The 17,223-nt window shown below is 44.1% G+C and overlaps 15 pseudogenes; all 15 read right to left on the bottom strand.

Annotated features, from left to right (window-relative positions):
* Positions 1-235: 235 nt before the first annotated feature.
* On the bottom strand, positions 236-354 carry LOC148266952 (5S ribosomal RNA; annotated as a pseudogene).
* Positions 355-1,902: 1,548 nt separating this feature from the next.
* LOC148266951 (5S ribosomal RNA) lies at positions 1,903-2,021 on the bottom strand (annotated as a pseudogene).
* Positions 2,022-3,506: 1,485 nt separating this feature from the next.
* LOC148266950 (5S ribosomal RNA) lies at positions 3,507-3,625 on the bottom strand (annotated as a pseudogene).
* Positions 3,626-4,156: 531 nt separating this feature from the next.
* LOC148266949 (5S ribosomal RNA) lies at positions 4,157-4,275 on the bottom strand (annotated as a pseudogene).
* Positions 4,276-5,209: 934 nt separating this feature from the next.
* Positions 5,210-5,328, bottom strand: LOC148266948 (5S ribosomal RNA; annotated as a pseudogene).
* Positions 5,329-5,633: 305 nt separating this feature from the next.
* LOC148266947 (5S ribosomal RNA) lies at positions 5,634-5,752 on the bottom strand (annotated as a pseudogene).
* A 3,042-nt stretch (positions 5,753-8,794) lies between these two features.
* Positions 8,795-8,912, bottom strand: LOC148266946 (5S ribosomal RNA; annotated as a pseudogene).
* Positions 8,913-9,260: 348 nt separating this feature from the next.
* LOC148266945 (5S ribosomal RNA) lies at positions 9,261-9,379 on the bottom strand (annotated as a pseudogene).
* An 808-nt stretch (positions 9,380-10,187) lies between these two features.
* Positions 10,188-10,306, bottom strand: LOC148266944 (5S ribosomal RNA; annotated as a pseudogene).
* A 1,278-nt stretch (positions 10,307-11,584) lies between these two features.
* LOC148266943 (5S ribosomal RNA) lies at positions 11,585-11,703 on the bottom strand (annotated as a pseudogene).
* A 179-nt stretch (positions 11,704-11,882) lies between these two features.
* LOC148266942 (5S ribosomal RNA) lies at positions 11,883-12,001 on the bottom strand (annotated as a pseudogene).
* A 348-nt stretch (positions 12,002-12,349) lies between these two features.
* On the bottom strand, positions 12,350-12,468 carry LOC148266941 (5S ribosomal RNA; annotated as a pseudogene).
* A 346-nt stretch (positions 12,469-12,814) lies between these two features.
* LOC148266940 (5S ribosomal RNA) lies at positions 12,815-12,933 on the bottom strand (annotated as a pseudogene).
* Positions 12,934-14,205: 1,272 nt separating this feature from the next.
* LOC148266939 (5S ribosomal RNA) lies at positions 14,206-14,323 on the bottom strand (annotated as a pseudogene).
* Positions 14,324-15,563: 1,240 nt separating this feature from the next.
* LOC148266938 (5S ribosomal RNA) lies at positions 15,564-15,681 on the bottom strand (annotated as a pseudogene).
* Between the last annotated feature and the right edge of the window lie 1,542 nt (positions 15,682-17,223).

The raw sequence follows: 17,223 nt of genomic DNA, 5'->3' as shown, positions 1-17,223 counted from the left end.
ATGCCCCAAAGTCTCAACTCATGCTCAAATAAACGAACTGCCTGCAGCACCTCTGTTTTCGTTGTTCTAGTATGTAATATACTTATAATGACACATTTATCACATGATGGATTATAAATGAATGCACAAAAAATATTAAGCAAAATGCCCCAGTGCCACGACTCGCACCAGAGAATTAACTGGTGGACAATGGATCCGGTTGCACGTAATGTTTAACATCCCTTCTGCAAAAAGATGGGTGCAACACAAGAACCTCCCAGGAGGTCACCAATTCTAGTACTACACTCGCTCAAGCACGCATAACTGCAGAGTTCTGATAGAATCCGGTGTGTTAGTGCTGGTATGATTGCACCTCTTCCATTCCGTGCTGCAAATACATATACCCCTTCTCCTTTCCTGCCCTCTCTTCATTTATTTCGTTGTGCGCGCACACCGTACCTCTGCTTCTAGTTCTAATATAAAGCAAAATGCCCCAGCATCTCGACTCATGCCTAGATGAACGGACCACCCGCTGCACCTCTGTTTTCATTATTCTACTATGTAAGATAATCGTAATGACTCTTATCTCATGATGGACTATAAATGAATGCATGAAAAATATTAAGAAAAATTTCCTTACTCCATGACTCATGTCAGCAACTGAACCAGCAAACCATGTCTCTAGTTGCGCATAACATTTAATACCCCGTATGCAAAAAGATAGGTGCAACACGAAGACTTCCCAGGATGTCGCCCATCCTAGTACTACTCTCGCACAAGTACGAATAACAACAGAGTTCTGGTGGGATACAGTGCATTAGTGCTTGTGTGATCACACCCATCTAATTCTGCGCTGGAGATACATATAGCCCTTGTCCTTCCCTGCCCCCTCCCGTCATTTGTTTCGCTGTGTTCGCACACCGCACCTCTGATTATACTTCTAATATTAAATGAAATGCCTCGGTGCCTCGACTCACGCCCAGATGAACGGACCACCCGTAGTACCTCTGTTTTTGTTGTTCTACTATGTAAGATACTCATAATGACACTCTGATGCTACGACTCACGTTTGTTAAGTGGCAGACTGTGGCTCTGGTACCACTAATATTTAACACCCCGTCTGCAAAAAGAAGGGTGCAACATGAGGACTTCCCAGGAGGTCAACCAACCTAGTACTATTCTCGCCAAAGTACACTTAACTGCGGAGTTCTGATGGGATACGGTGCATTTGTGCAGGTATGATCCCACATGTCCCATTCTGCGCTGTAAATACATATATACCCCTTTTCCTTCCCTCCCCCCTCCCATTATTTGTTTCGCTGTGCACGTACACCGTACCTCTCCTTCTAGTTCTAATATCAAGCAAAATATCCCTATACCTCGACTCACGCCCAGTTGAACAAACCACCCGACACACATTTATTTATTTTTTTACTATGTAAGATGCTCGTAATGACACTCTTATCATGTGGTGGGCTATAAATAAATGCATGAAAAATACTATAAAAAATGGCCCAGTGTTGCGACTCACATTTGCGAATGAACCAGAGGACCATGGCTCTGGTTGCGCGTAACATTTAACGCCCCATCCACAAAAATAAGGGTGCAACACGAGGATTTCCAAGGAGGTCACCCACCCTAGTACTACTTTCACCCAAAAACGCTTAACTGCATAATTCTGATGGGATCCGGTGCATTAATGCTGGTATGATCTAACCTGTCCCATTCTACACTGCATATATATATACCCCTTCTCTTTCCCTCTCCCCTCCCATCATTTGTTTCGTTGTGCGCGCACACTCCACCTCTGCTTCTAGTTCTAATATCAAATAAAATACCCCGGTGCCTTGACTCACATTTGCGAAGACAAGCAGATCATAGTTCTAGTCACGCGTAACGTCGAATGCCCTATCTGCAAAAAAATGTGTGCAACACGAAAACTTTCGAGGAGGTCACCCATTCTAATACTAGTCTCACCCAAGCACAATTAACTACGGAGTCCTGATGGGATCCGGTGCATTAGTGCTAGTATGATTGCACTGGTTTTATTATGCGCTACAAATACATACACTCCTTCTCCTTCCCTCCCCCTCCCGTCATTTGTTTCTCTATGCGTGCACACGCAACTCTGCTTCTCATTCTAATATCAAGTAAAATGCCTCGGCGCCTTGACTCACATTTGTGAATAAACCAGCGGACAATAGTTCAAGTCGCGCATAACGTCGAACGTCCCATCTGCAAAAAAATGGGTGGAACAAGAGGACTTCCCAATAGTCACCCATCCTAGTACTACTCTCGCCCAAACACACTTAACTGCGAAGTTCTGATGGGATTTGATGCATTAGTACTGGTATGACTGCAACAGTTTCATTTTACGCTACAAATACATACAGTCCTTCTCCCCTCCCCTCTCCCGTTATTTGTTTCCTTGTGCGTCCACACTGTACCTCTCCTTCTCGTTCTAATATCAAGTAAAATACTCCAGTAGTTTTACTCATATTTGTGAATAAACCAGCGGACCATATTTTCAGTCGCGCATAACGTTGCCCCTTTTGCAAAAAGATGGGTGCAATAAGAGGACCTACCAGGAGGTCACCCATCCTTGTACTACTCCGGCTCAAGTACACTTAACTATGGAGTTCTGATGGGATCCGATGCATTAGTGTTGGTATGATCACAACCGTTTCATTCTTCGCTGCAAATACATACACTCCTTCTCTTTCTTTCCCCCCTCCCATCATTTATTTCCTTGTACGTGCACACTGCACCTCTGTTTCTCATTCTAATATCAAGTAAAATTCTTCGCTGCCTTTACTTACATTTGCGAATAAACAAGTGGACTATAGTTCCAATCGCGCGTAACGTCGAATGCCCCATCAGAAAAAAAGTAGGTACAACAAGAGGACTTCCCAGGAGGTCACCCATCCTAGTACTACTCTCTCCCAAACACACTTAACAGCGGAGTTTTGGTGGGTTTGATGCATTAGTGCTAATATGATTGCACTGGTTTCATTATGCGCTGCAAATACATACACTCTTTTTCCTTCCCTCCCCCTCCCGTCATTTGTTTCTTTGTGCGTGCACACGCACCTTTGCGTCTCGTTCTAATATCAAGTAAAATACCCCGACGCCTTCACTCACATTTGTGAATAAACCGGTGGACAATAGTTCAAGTCGCGCGTAACGTTTAACGCCCCATCTGTAAAAAAATGGGTGGAACAAGAGGACTTCCCAGGAGTCACCGATCTTAGTACTACTCTCCCCCAAGCACACTTAACTGCGGAGTTCTGATGGGATTTGGTGCATTAGTACTGGTATGATCGCAAAAGTTTCATTTTGCACTGTAAATATATACAATCCTTCTCCCTTCCCCTCTCCCATCATTTGTTTCCTTGTGCGTGCACACTGCACCTCTCCTTCTCATTTTAATATCAAGTAAAATGCCTCGAAAGCTTTACTCATATTTGTGAATAAACCAGCGGACCATATTTCTAGTCACGCATAATGTCGCCCCTTCTGCAAAAAGATGGGTACAACAAGAGGACCTCCCAGGAGGTCACCCATCCTTGTACTACTCCAGCTCAAGTACACTTAACTGTGGAGTTCTGATGGGATCCGGTGCATTAGTGCTGGTATGATCGCAACCGTTTCTTTCTGCGCTGCAAATACATACACTCCTTCTCCTTCTCTCCCCCCTCCCATCATTTGTTTCCTTGTGCGTGCACACTGTACCTATGTTTCTCGTTATAATATCAAGTAAAATGCCCCGGCGCCTTGACTCACATTTGCGAATAAACCAGCAAAGCATAGTTCCAGTCGTATGTAACGTCGAACGACCCATATGCAAAAAAATAGGTGCAACATGAACAATTCCTAGGAGGTCACCAATCCTAGTACTACTCTCGCCCAAGCACACTTAACTGCGGAGTTTTAATCGTATCCGGTACAATAGTGCTGGTATGATCGCACCCGTTTCATTCCGCTCTGCAAATACATACACTCCTTCTCCTTCCCTCCCTCTTCTCGTCATTTGTTTCCTTGTGCGAGCACACTGCACCTCTGCTTCTCATTCTAATATCACGTAAAATGCCCCGGCACCTTGACTTACAATTGTGAATAAGCCAGGGGACCATAATTCCAGTCGCGCGTAACATCAAACGCCCCATCTGCAAAAAAATGGGTGCAACACGAGAACTTCCCAGAAGGTCACCCATCCTAGTACTACTCTAGCCCAAGTACAATTAAATGAGGAGTTCTGATGGGATCCGGTGCATTAGTACTACTATGCTCGCAACCGTTTCATTCCGCGCTGTAAATACATACACTCCTTCTCATTTCCCTACCCCCTCTCGTCATTTGTTTCCTTGTGCGTGCACACTGCACATCTGGTTCTTATTCTAATATCAAGTAAAATTCTCCAGCACCTTGACTCACATTTATGAATAAACCAACATAGTTCCAGTTGCATGTTTGTTTCATTGTACGTGCACACCTCACCTCTGCTTCTAGTTCCAATAACAAGCAAAATGCCCCAGTGCCTCGACTCATGTCCATATTAATGGATCACCTGCCGCACCTTTGTTTTCATTTTTTTAATATGTAAGATACTCGTTATAACACTTTTATCACGTGATGGGCTTTAAATGAATGCACAAAAAATATTAAGCAAAATGCCCTAGCGCCATGACTCACGTTTGCGAACGAATCAATAGACTGTCGATCCAATCCCGCGTAACGTTTAACACCCCGTCTGTAAAAAGATGGGTGCAACATGAGAACTTCCAAGGAAATCACCCATCTTAGAACTACTCTCGCCCAAGAACACTTAACTGCAGAATTTTGATGGGATCCAGTGAATTAGTGCTGGTATTATCGCACTTGTTCTAGTTTGCGCCAGAAATACAAATACCTCTTCTCCTTCCCTCCCCCCTCCTGTCATTTGTTTCACTGTGCGCGCACACCTCACCTCTGCTTCTAGTTCTAATATAAAGTGAAATGCTCCGGCGTCTCGACTCATGCCCATATGAACAGATCGCCTACCGCACCTCTATTTTTGTTGTTCTACAATGTAAGATTCTCGTAATAACACTCTTATCATGTGATGGACTTTAATTGAAAGCACAAAAAATATTAAGCAAAATGCCCTAGTACCGTGACTCACGTTTGGGAATGAACCAGCGGACCGTCGCTCCAGTCCCGCGTAACATTTAACGTCCCATTTGTAAAACGACGGGTGCAACACGAGAATTTTACAGCAAGTCACCCAACTTAGTACTACTCTCGCCCAAGCACGCTTAACTCCGAAGTTCTGATGGGATTCGGTGAATTAGTGCTGGTATTATCGCACCCATTTCAGTTCGCGCCACAAATACATATATCCCTTCTCCTTCCTTCTCCCTCCTATCAATTATTTCGCTGTGCGCGGATACTTCACCTCTGCTTGTCGTTCTAATATAAAACGAAATGCCCCGGCGCGTCAAATCATGCCCATATGAATGGATCGTCCGCCGCACCTCTGTTTTTGTTGTTCTACTAAGTAAGATACTCGTAATAATATTCTTATCACATGATGGATTTTAATTAAATGCACAAAAAATATTAAGCAAAATATCCCGATGTCGAGCGCAACGTTTAACACCCTGTATGTAAAAAGAATGGTGCAACACGAGGACTTCCCAAGAAGTCACCCATCCGAGTGCTACTCTCGCCCAAAAATGCTTAACTGTGGAGTTCTGATGGGATTTAGTGAATTAGTGCTGGTATGATCGCACCTGTTCCATTTTGCGCTGCAAATACATATACCCCTTCTCCTTCCCTCCCCCTTGCTATCATTTTTTTCGCTGTGCGCACACCTTGCACCTCTTCTTTTAATTCTAATATCAAGCGAAATGCCCCAGTGGCTCGACTCATGCCCAGATGGGGTCTGCCCACCGTACCTCATTTTTCGTTGTTCTATTAAGTAAGATGCTCGTAATAAAAATCTTATAACGTGGTGGACAATAAATTAATGCACGAAAAATGTTAAGCAAAATGCCCTGACACTGTTACTCACGTTTACAAATGAACTGACGAACTGTGGTTCCGGTCGTGCGTAGCGTTTATTGTCTCGTGTGGAAAAAGAAGGGTGCAACACGAGGACTTTTCAAGAGGTCAACCATCTTAGTACTACTCTCACCCAAAAAAGCTTAACTGCGGAGTTCTGATTGGATCCAGTAAATTAGTGGTGGTATGATCACACCCGTTCCATTTCGCGCGGCAAATATATATACCCCTTCTCCTTCTCCCCCCTCCCCCCTCCCCCCATCATCTTTTTCACTATGCGTGCACCCAGTACCTCTACTTCTAATTCTACTATCAAGCAAAATGCCCTAGTGGCTCGACTCATGCCTAGATGAAATGAATGCATAAAAAATATTAAGTAAAATGCCCAAATGCCGTGACTCACATTTGCGAATGAACTAACAAACTGTGATTTTAATCACGGGTAACTTTTATTGCCTCGTGTGCAAAAAAATAGGTGTAACACGAGGACTTTCCAAGAGGTCAACAATCCTAGTACTACTCTCACTAAAAGACACTTAACCACAGAGTTCTTATAGGATTCGGTGCATTAGTGCTGGTCTGATCGTAACCGTCCCATTTCGCGCTACAAATGCATGTGCCCCTTCTTGTTCACTCCCCTCTCCCGTCATTTGTTTCATTTTACGCACACCCCTCACCTCTGTTTCTAGTTCTAATATCAAGTGAAATGCCCTAGCGCCTCGACTCATGCCCATATGAATGGATCGCCCGTCGCACTTCTATTTTCGTTGTTCTACTATGTAAGATACTCGTAATAACATTCTTATTACGTGATGGGCTTTAATTGAATGCACAAAAAATATTAAGCAAAATGCTCTGATGTCGTGACTCACGTTTGCGAATGAACCGACAGACTGTGGTTCTTGTCACGCGTAACGTTTATTTCCTTATTTGTACAAAAATAGGTGCAACACGAGAACTTTTCAAGAGGTCGACCATCTTAGTACTACTCTCACCCAAGGAAACTTAACTGCAAAATTCTTATGGGATTCGGTGCATTAGTGCTGGTATTATTGTACCCGTTCGATTTGCGCTACAAGTGCATGTGCTCTTCTCCTTCCCTCCCCCCTCCCGTCATTTATTTCGCGTGCGCACACACCTCAACTCTGCTTCTAGTTCTAATATCAAGCAAAATGCCCCGGTGCCTCGACTCATGCCCATATAAGCGGATCGCCCACCGCACTTTTATGTTGGTTGTTCTATTATGTAAGATACTTGTGATAACATTCTTATCATGTGATGGGCTTTAATAGAATGCATGAAAAATATTAAGCAAAATGCCACGGCGCCGTGACTCACAGTTGCAAATGAACTAGCGGATTGTCACTTCGGTCCTGCGTAACGTTTAATCCCCCGTCTGCAAAAAGAAGGGTGCAACACGAGGACTTCCCAGGAGGTCACCCATTCTAATACTACTCTCACCCAAAAATGCTTAGCTGCGGAGTTCTGATGAGATCTTGTGAATTAGTGCTGGTATGATCAAACTCGTTTTATTTCGCGCTGCAAATAGATATACTCCTTCTCTTTCCCTCTCCCCTCCCGTCATTTTTTTCACTGTGCGCACACCCCCCACCTTTGCTTCTAATTCTAATATCAAGGGAAATGCTCCGGCGGCTCGACTCGTGCTTAGATAAATGGATTGTCCGCCGCACCTCATTTTTTTTTATTCTGATATCTAAGCACTCGTAACAACACTCTTATCACGTGGTGGACTATAAATGAATGCACGAAAAATATGAAGCAAAATGCCATGGCACCAAGACTTAAGTTGGCGAATGAACCGTGGACCGCGTCTCCGATTGCACGTAATGTTTAACGCTCTATCCAAAAAAAGATGGGTACAACACGAGGATTCAATGGGATTCCAAGGACACTTAATTGTAGAGTTCTTATGGGATTTAGTGCATTAGTGTTGGACATATCGCACCCGTCCCATTCCCCGCTACAAATGCATGTGCCACTTCGGCTTCCCTCCCCCCTCCGATCATTTGTATTACGTACACGCACACCTCACCTCTGTTTTTAGTTTTAATATCAAGCAAAATGCTCCGGCGCCTTGACTCACACCCAGATGAACGGATTGCCTGCCGCACCTCTGTTTTCACTGTTTAACTATGTGAGATACTCGTAATAACACTCTTATCATGTGGTGGGTTATAATTGAATGCACAAATAATATTAAGCAAAATGCCTCAACACCGTGACTCACGTTCGCAAACGAACTGGCGAACTGTCGCTCCGGTCCCGCATAACATTTAACTCCCTGTCTGCGAAAAGAAGGGTGCAACACGAGAACTTTCCAAGAGGTCATCCATCCTAGTACTGCTCCTACCCAAGAATGCTTAACTATAGATTTTTGATGAGATCCAGTGAATTAGTGCTGGTATGATCAAATATATTCTAATTTGTGCTTTAAATATATACACCCTTCTCCTTCCCTCCCCCCCTCTTGTCATTTGTTTTGCTGTGCACGCACACTGCACGTTTGTTTCTAGTTTTAATATCAAACGAAATACATCGGTGCCTCGACTCATGCTCGTATGAACGAATCGTCTGCCCAACCTCTGTTTTCATTGTTCTATTATGTAAGATATTCGTAATAACATTCTTATTACGTGATGGGTTTTAATAGAATACACACAAAAATTTAAGCAAAATGCCCCGACGCCGTGAATGAACCGGCAATCCGTCACTTCGATTCTGCATAACATTTAACGCCCCATCTGCAAAAAGAAGGGTGCAACACGAGAACTTCCCAGCAGGTCACCTATCCGAATATTACTCTCGCCCAAGCATGCTTACTACAGAGTTCTAATGGGATCTAGTGAACTAGTGCTGGTATGATCGCACCTGTTTTAATTTGCGCAGCAAATACATATACCCCTTTTCCTTCCCTTTCCCCTCCCATCATTTGTTTCGTTGTGCTCGCAACTCACCTCTACTTCTAGTTCTAATATCAAGCAAAATGCTCCAGCGCCTTGACTCATGCATATATGAACGGATCGCCCACAACACCTTGTTTTTCGTTGTTCTACTATGTATGATACTCGCAATGATACTCTTATCACGTTATGGGCTTTAATTGAATGCACAAAAAATATTAAACAAAATGCCCCAACGCCGTGACTCTCGTTTGCGAATGAACCAACGGACCGTTGCTCCGGTCCCGCGTAACGTTTAACGGCCTGTGTTCAAAAAGAAGGGTGCAACACGAGGACTTCCAGGGAGGTCACCCATCTTAGTACTACTCTTGCCCAAGCACGCTTAACTACAATGTTCTGATGGGATCCGATGAACTAGAGCTGGTGTGATCGCACCCGTTCTAGTTTGCGCTGCAAAGACATATACCCCTTCTCCTTCCCTCTCTCTCCCATCATTTGTTTCGCTGTGCGCACACCTCACCTGTGCTTCTAGGTCTAATATCAAGCGAAATACCGGAGCCATGACTCATGCCCATATGAATGGACAGCCCATTGTACCTCGTTTTTTGTTGTTCTACTATGTAAGATACTCGAAATGACATTCTTATCACGTGATAGGTTTTAATTGAATGCATGAAAAATATTAAGCAAAATGTCCTGGCGCCGTGACTCGCGCTTGTGAATGAACCGGAAAACTATCGCTCTAGTCCCGTGTAACGTTTAATGCCCCATCTGTAAAAGAATGGTGTAACATGAGAACTTCCCAAGAGATCACCCATCTTAGTACTACTCTCGGTGAAGCACGCTTAATTGCAAAGCTCTGATGAGATCCGGGGAAATAGTGCTGGTATGATCGCACACGTTCTAGTTTACGCTGCAAATACATATTCCCCCTCTCTTTCCCTTCCCCTCCCATCATTTATTTCGCTGTGTGCGCACCTCACCTCTGCTTCTAGTTCTACTATCAAGTGAAATGCCCCGATGCCTTGACTCATGCCCATATTAATGGATTGCCCGCCATACCTCGTTTTTTTTTTCTACTATATAAAATACACGTAATGACACTCTTATCACATGATAGGCTTTAATTGAATGCACGAAAAATATTAAGCAAAATGCCCTGGCGCTGTGACTCACGTCTTCGAATTAACTGGTGGACTGTCACTCTGGTCCCGTGTAACGTTTAGCACCCCGTCTACAAAAAGAAGGGTGCAACATGAGAACTTCCTAGGAGGTCAACCATCCTAGTACTACTCTCACCCAAGCACGCTTAACTGTGGAGTTTTGATGGGATCTAGTGAACTAGTGCTGGTATGATCCCTCCCATTCTAGTTTACGCCGCAAAGACATATACCCCTACTCCTTCCCTCCCCTCTCCCGTCATTTGTTTTACTGTGCGCGCACCTCACCTCTTCTTCTAGTTATAATATCAAGCGAAATGCCCTGCGACTCGACTTATGCCTATATGAACGGATCGCGCCGCAGCTCATTTTTTATTTTTCTACTATGTAAAATGCTTGCAAGGATACTCTTATCACTTGGTGGACTATATATCAATGCAAGAAAAATATTAAGGAAAATGGCCTAACACCGTGATTAACGTTTACGAATGAATCGACTGACTGTGGTTCCGGTCGCGCGTAACAGTTTATTGCCTCGTGTGCAAAAAAACAGGTGTAACACGAGGACTTTTTAAGATGTCAACCATCTTAGCACTACTCTCACCAAAGGACACTTAATTATAGAGTTCTTATGGGATTCGGTGCATTAATGCTGGTCTGATCGCACCCGTCCCATTCCGCGCTACAAATGCATGTGCCCCTTCTCATTCCCTCCTCCCTCCCGTCATTTGTTTTGCTGTACGCGCACACCTCACCTCTGCTTCTACTTCTAATATCAAGTGAAATGCCCCGACGCCTCGATTCATGCCCATATGAACAGATCGCCTACTGCACCTCTATTTTCGTTGTTCTACTATGTATGATACTCGTAATAACACTCTTATCACATGATGGGCACTAGTTAAATGCACGAAAATTATTAAGCAAAATGCCCCAGTGCCGTGACTCACGTTTGCAAATGAACCAGTGGACCGTCGCTCCAGTCCAACGTAATGTTTGCGCCATCTTCAAAAAGAAGTGTGCAACACAAGGACTTCCCAAGAGGTCACCCATCCTAGTACTACTCTCCCCCAAAAAGGCTTAACTGCGAAGTTCTTATGGGATCCAGCAAACTGGTGCTGGTATGATCGCATCCATTCTAGTTTGCGCTGCAAATACACATACCCCTTCTCGTTCCCTCTCCTCTCTAATCATTTATTTTGTTGTGCACACACCTCACCTCTGCTTCTATTTTTAATATCAAGTGAAATGCCTGGGTGCCTCGACTCATGCCCATATGAATGGATCGCCCACCGCACCTCGTTTTTCGTTATTCTATTATGTAAGGTGCTCGCAATGACACTCTTATCACGTGATGGATTTTATTGAATATGCAAAAAATATTAAGCAAAATGCTCCACAGTTGTAACTCACATTTGCGAATGAACCAGCGAACCGTCGTTCTAGTCCCACGTAATGTTTAACGCCCCGTTTGCAAAAAGACTTGTGCAACACGAGGACTTCCCAAGAGGTCACCCATCCTAATACTACTCTCTCCCAAGTACGGTTAACTGCGGAGTTCTGATGGGATCCGATGAACTAGTGCTGGTATGATCGCACCTGTTCTGATTTGCGCTGCAAATACATATACCCCTTCTCCTTTACTCTCCCCTCTCATCATATGTTTCTCTGTGCGCGCACCTCACCTCTACTTTTAGTTCTAATATCAAGAGAAATGCCCAGGCACCTCGACTCATGCCCATATGAACGGATTACCCACTGTACCTCGTTTTTTGTAAAAAAGGTGCAATACTAGGACTTCCAAGGAGGTCACCCATCATAGTATTACTCTCGCCCAAGAACGCATAACTGCAGAGTTCTGATGGAATCCGGTGAATTATTGCTGGTATGATTGCACCCTTTCTTATTTGCACCGCAAATACATATGCCCCTTCTCCTTCCCTCTCCCCTACCATCATTTGTTTCGCTGTGCGCGCACCTCACCTCTCCTTTTAGTTATAATATCAACCGAAATGCCCAGACGCCTCGACACATGCTCAAACGAACGGATCACCCGCCGAGCCTCATTTTTTGTTATTCTACTTTTTAAGATGCTCGCAATGATACAATTATCACGTGATGGGCTTTAATTGAATGTTGAAGAAATGTTAAGCAAAATGCCTCGGTGCCGTGACTTATATTTGCAAATGAACCGGCGGACCGTCACTCCAGTCTCATGTAACGTTTAACGCTCCATCTGTAAAATGAAGGGTGCAACACGAGGACTTCCTAGGAGATCATCATTCCTAGTACTACTCTCGCCCAAGCATGTTTAATTGCAGAGTTCTGATGGGATCTGGTTAACTAGTGCTGGTATAATCACACCCGTTCTTGTTTGTGCCGCAAATACATATACCCCTTCTCTTTCACTCTCCCCTCCCGTGATTTATTACGCTGTGCGTGCACCTCATCTCTTCTTCTAGTTTTAAATCAAGCAAAATGCCCCGGCACCTCAACTCATGCCTATATGAACGGATCGCCCGTTGCCTCTCATTTTTCGTTGTTCTAGTATTTAAGATGTTCGCAGTGGCACTCTTATCACATGATGGGGTTTAATTAAATGCTAAAAAAATATTAAGAAAAATGCCCCAGTGCCGTGACTCATGTTTGCAAATGAACCGACGGACCATCGCTTCGTCCCGTTGAATGTTTAACGCCCCGTCTGCAAAAAGAAGGATGCGACATGAGAACTTCCTAGGAGATCACCCATCTTAGTACTACTCTCACCTAAGCACACTTAACTGCAGAGTTCTGATGGGATCAAGTGAACTAGTGCTGGTATGATCGCACCCGTTCTAGTTTGCACTGCAACTACATATACCCCTTCTCCTTCCCTCTCCCCTCCCGCCATTTGTTTCACTATGCGCGCACCTCACCTCTACATCTAATTCTAATATCAAATGAAATACCCCGGTGCCTCGTCTCATGCCCATATGAACGAATAGCGTCGTACCTCAATTTTTGTTGTTCTACTATGTAATATGCTTGCAAATACACTCTTATCACATGATGGGCTCGCCGCACCTCTTTTTTTGTTGTTCTACTATGTAAGATGCTCGTGATAAAAATCTTATCACGTGGTGGGCTAAAATTGAATGCACGAATAATACTAAGCAAAATGCCTCGACGCCGTGACTCACGTTTGTGAATGAACTGGCGGACCGCGCTCTGGTCCCGTGCAACATTTAACTCCCCGTCTGTAAAAACAAAAAGGTGCAACAAGAGGACTTCCCCGGAGGTCACCCATCCTAGTACTACTCTTGTCCAAGTACGCTTAGCTGCGAAGTTATGATTTGATCAGGTGAGCTAGTGCTGGTATGATAGCACCCTTTCTTGTTTGCGCCGCAAATACATATGCCCATTCTCCTTCCCTCTCCCCTCCCATCATTTATTTCGCTGTGCTCGCACCTCACCTCTGCTTCGACTCATGGCCATATGAACGGATCGCCCACCACACCTCGTTTTTTGTTGTTCTACTATTTAAGATGCTTGTAATAATACTCTTATCACGTGATCGACTTTAATTGAATGCATAAAAAATATTAAACAAAATGACCTGATGCCGAGCGCAACGTTTAACGTCCTGTCTATAAAAAGAAGGGTACAACACGAAGACTTCCTAAGAAGTCACCCATCCTAGTGCTACACTTGCCCAAAAATGCTTAACTTCGGAGTTCTAATGGGATTCAGAGATTAGTGCTGGTATGATCACACCAGTTCCATTTCACACTTCAAAAACATATACCCCTTCTCCTTCCCTCCCCCTTCCCATCATTTTTTTCGCTGTACGCGCACCCTGCACCTCTTCTTCTAAATCTAATATCAAGCAAAATGCCCTGACGGATCGACTCACGCCCAGATGAACGAACCGCCCACTGCACCTCATTTTTCGTTGTTCTGCTATGTAAAATGCTCATAATGAGACTCTTATAGTGGTGGACTATAAATGAATGCACGAAAAATATTAAGCAAAATGCCTTGACGCCGCTACTCACATTCGTAAATTAACCGACGGACCGTGGTTTCAGTGGCACATAACGTTTATTGCCTCGCGTGCAATAATAAGAGTGCAACACGAGGACTTCCAAGAGGTCAACCATTTTAGTACTACTCTCACCCAAAAACGCTTAACTGCGGAGGTCTGATGGGATCCAATGAATTAATGCTGGTATGATCGCACCCGTTCCATGTCGCGCTACAAATACATATACCCCTTCTCTTTCCCTCCCCATTCTCATCATTTTTCTTGCTGTGCGTGCACCTCGCACCTCTCTTCTAATTCTAATATCAAACAAAATACCCCGGTGGCTCGACTCACACCCAGATGAAATGAATGCACGAAAGAAATTAAACAAAATGCTCTGACGTCGCGACTCACGTTTGCAAATGAACCGACGGACCGTGGTTCTGGTCACGCGTAACGTTTAATGCCTCATGTGCAAAAAAAAGGGTGTAACACGAGGACTTTTCAAGAGGTCAACAATTCTTAGTACTACTCTCACCAAAGGACACTTAACAGCATAGTTCTTATGGGATTTGGTGCATTAGTGCTGGTCTGATCCCACCCATCCCATTTTGTTCTACAAATACATGTGCCCATTCTCGTGCTGATCTGATCGCACCCGTCCCATTCTGTGCTACAAATGCATGTGCCCCTTCACCTTCCCTCCCCCTTCCTGTCATTTGTTTCGCTGTACGCGCACTCCTTACCTCAGCTTCTAGTTCTAATATCAATCGAAATGCCCAGCACCTCGACTCATGCCTATATGAATATATCACCCGTTGCACTTCTATTTTCGTTGTTCTACTATGTAAGATACTATGAAAGATACTTGTAATAACGTGATAGGCTTTAATTGAATGCATAAAAAATATTAGGCAAAATACCCCAGCGCCGTGACTCACGTTTTTTAATGATCTGACAGACCGTCGCTCCGATCCCGCACAATGTTTAATGCCCCGTCTACAAAGAGAACGGTGCAACACGAGGACTTCCCAAGAACTCACCCAAGCACACTTAATTGCGACGTTCTAATGGGATCTTGTGAATTAGTGTTGGTATAATTGCACCACTTCCATTTCGTGCTGCAAATACATATACCCCTTCTCCTTCCCTCACCCCTCCCGTCATTTATTTTACTGTGCGCGCACACCACACCTCTGCTTCTAGTTCTAATATATAGCGAAATGCCTTAGCGCCTCAACTAACACCCAGATGAACATACCACCAACCGCACCTCTATTTTTGTTGTTCTACTAAGTAAGATACTCGTAATAATACTCTTATCTTGTAATAGAATATAAATGAATATACAAAAAATATTAAGCAAAATGTCGCAATGCCACGACTCATGCAGGCGAAGGAACTAATGGACCGTATCTCCCATCGCGCGTAATGTTTAACGCCCTGTCTGCAAAAAGATGACTGCAACAAGAGGACTTCCTAGGAGGTCACCCATCCTAGTACTACTCTCGCCCAAGCACGCTTAACTACAAAGTTCGATGGGATCCGATGCATTAGTGCTGGTATGATTGCACCCTTTCTATTCCATGCTGCAACTACATATACTAGTGCTCCTTCCCTCTCCCCTACCGTCATTTATTTTGTTGTGCGCGTACACCGCACATCTGTTTATAATATTAAGTGAAATGCCCAGGTGTCTCGACTCATGCCAACATGAATAGATCGCCTGCCACAACTCTATTTTTATTGTTCTCTTATGTAAGATACTCGTAATGACATTCTTATCTCATGATGGACGATAAATGAATGCATGAAAAATATTAAGAAAAATGTCCCAATGTCGTGACTCACACTGGTGGACTGTGGCTCCGATCACGTGTAACATTTAACGCCCTGTCCATAAAAAGACGGGTGGAACACGAGGACTTCGTAGGAGGTCACCCATCCTAGTACTGCTTTCACCAGAGCACGCTTAACTGCGGAGTTCGACAGGATCTGATGCATTAGTGTTGCTAATATCGCACCCCTTCCATTCTGTGCTGCAAATACATATACCCCTTTCCTTCCCTCCCCCCCGCCCGTCATTTGTTTTGCTATGCGTGCACACTACACCTCTGTTTCTAGTTCAAATATCAAGCGAAATGTCCGAGCACCTCGACTCACGCCTAAATAAATGGACCACCTATCGTACTTCTTTTTTCGTTGTCCTACTATGTAAAATGCTCGTAATGATACTCTTATCATGTTGTGGACTATAAATGAATTCACGAAAAATATTAAGCAAAATATTTTGGCACCGCGACTCACGTCGGCGGACTATGGCTCCTACCGCGCATAACATTTAACACCCCATCCACAAAAAGATGAGCGCAACACGAGTACTTCCTAGAAGGTCACCCATCCTATTACTAATCTCGCTAAAGCACGCTCAACTACGAAGTTTGATGGGATCCGGTGCATTAGTGCTAGTATGATCGCACCTCTTCTATTTTGTGCTACAAATACATATACCCTTTCCCCCTCCCTCCCCCCTGTTAATTGTTTCGCTATGCGCGAACACTGCACCTCTGCTTATAGTTTTAATATAGAGCAAAATGCTCTGGCGCCTAGACTCACGCCCAGATTGACGGACTACCTGTTGTGCCTCATTTTTTGTTATTCTACTATGTAAGATACTCGTAATGACACTCTTATTACGTGGCGAATTATAAATGAATGCACGAAAAATATTAAGTAAAATGTCTCAGCATCGTAACTCACTCCGGGGGACAATGGTTCTGATCGCGCATAATGTTTAACGTCCCCTCAGCAAAAAGACGAGTGGAACATGAGGACTTTCCAGGAGGTCACCCATCCTAGTACTACTTCCGCCCAAGCACACTTAACTACGAAATTCGATGGGATCTAGTGCATTAGTGCAGGTATGATCGCACCCCTTCCATTCCACGCTGCAACTACATATACCCTTTCTCCTTCCCTCCCCCCTCCTATCATTTGTTTCATTGTGTGCACACACCACACCTCTATTTCTAGTTCTAATATCAAGCGAAATACCCCGGCGCCTCGACTCATGCCCAGATGAACGGATCACCTACTGCACCTTGTTTTTCATTGTTAT

This window comes from Carica papaya, chromosome 3, assembly GCF_054855325.1.
Source record: "Carica papaya isolate Zhongbai chromosome 3, ASM5485532v1, whole genome shotgun sequence".
In the NCBI taxonomy this organism is placed as follows: Eukaryota; Viridiplantae; Streptophyta; class Magnoliopsida; order Brassicales; family Caricaceae; genus Carica; species Carica papaya.
Note: the sequence above shows the minus strand (reverse complement) of the source record. Positions and strands in the feature narration are given on the sequence as shown.